This window comes from Limulus polyphemus, unplaced genomic scaffold, assembly GCF_000517525.1.
Source record: "Limulus polyphemus unplaced genomic scaffold, Limulus_polyphemus-2.1.2 Scaffold853, whole genome shotgun sequence".
In the NCBI taxonomy this organism is placed as follows: Eukaryota; Metazoa; Arthropoda; class Merostomata; order Xiphosura; family Limulidae; genus Limulus; species Limulus polyphemus.
The window spans coordinates 5235-6328 of NW_013666463.1; the positions used below are offsets into that span (position 1 = coordinate 5235).

At 38.3% G+C, this 1094-nt stretch overlaps 1 protein-coding gene across 1 annotated transcript in view; it reads left to right on the plus strand.

The window, feature by feature from the left end:
* LOC106460878 (talin-2-like) overlaps positions 1 to 1094 on the plus strand; it is a 91369-nt gene that overhangs the window by 1086 nt on the left and 89189 nt on the right. The gene's annotated exons all lie outside the window — the stretch shown is intronic.

The following is a 1094-nucleotide window of genomic DNA, read 5'->3' on the forward strand; positions in this document are numbered from 1 at the left end:
AAGCCCGGTGTCTTATAACGGTAAAAATCGGTTTTTAATAACCGCGACGGGCAGATCACAGATAACCTATTGTGTGCTTTTGCGCTTAACAACGACAAAAATAAAAGAGCAATGGGAGAGATTTCATACCTTCGCCCCGCCGCTCCTTTTCGAAATTGCATGTGTTTATATTAGATAACGTCAAATTTCACCTTTAAAAACTCTGAAAATCCTTCTCAGGTCTAGAATGAACAACGATCCGGATTTTTTTTTTTGTAGTGTGGTGAGGAGTCTCAACCTTAAAGTGCCTAAAATCGCGAAAATGCCCTATCTCCCCATTACATATAATTATTCAAATTGATCGAGAATCCGAATGTGGATCCAAACCAGATTTGGGAAGGCCTGTCCCATACTGACTTCCCATCTTCTGTAAAATTTTCGTGTACATCGGTCAGTCAGTTTTCGAGATACGCGCGCGGAAACACAAACACACACGCTGTTCCGATTGCAATACAGCACCGTATCACTATGTCTGATGTCAGAAGTTCTTTATATTGAAAATTTCCAAGTTGCCTTTGAACGCTGTGCATAATTTAAGAGGTGCGATTTGTAGTATTATTTTACCAATAGGCCCAAAGAACTCGTCTATTTTTGAAACGGTTTGTTTTAAATTTAACTGAGACCTACTTACGTCTGTCAAAACGATTAATTTAATTGACACAGAAACGCTGCTGAGAATTTGAATCCACGTGAGATGAGGAAGTGTTAAAATGTAAAAGCAAGTAAATGTATGTAACTGAAATTATATATATAATAGGTCAGCGTAGCTCATAACCAATTTGACCTAAAGGCATAGAACTTGGCACTGATGCATTTGTTAGGGATTGGAAGTGACGTTTTCCTTACCGGAAATAATGAGTGTATGTTGTAATAAACAGACATGAATCACAGTTTTCAGCCGTGTTAAAGACATTTGTTGATATTGTAGGTTTTTGGTATGACATTGTGAACAAGTTTCCCTTAAGTTATAGATATGCAAGTATTAAAACTAATGGAAATCCGATTGGACACGGTGTTACAATTTCTGAAAGGTACTCCTCCCCCCCCACCCCCCA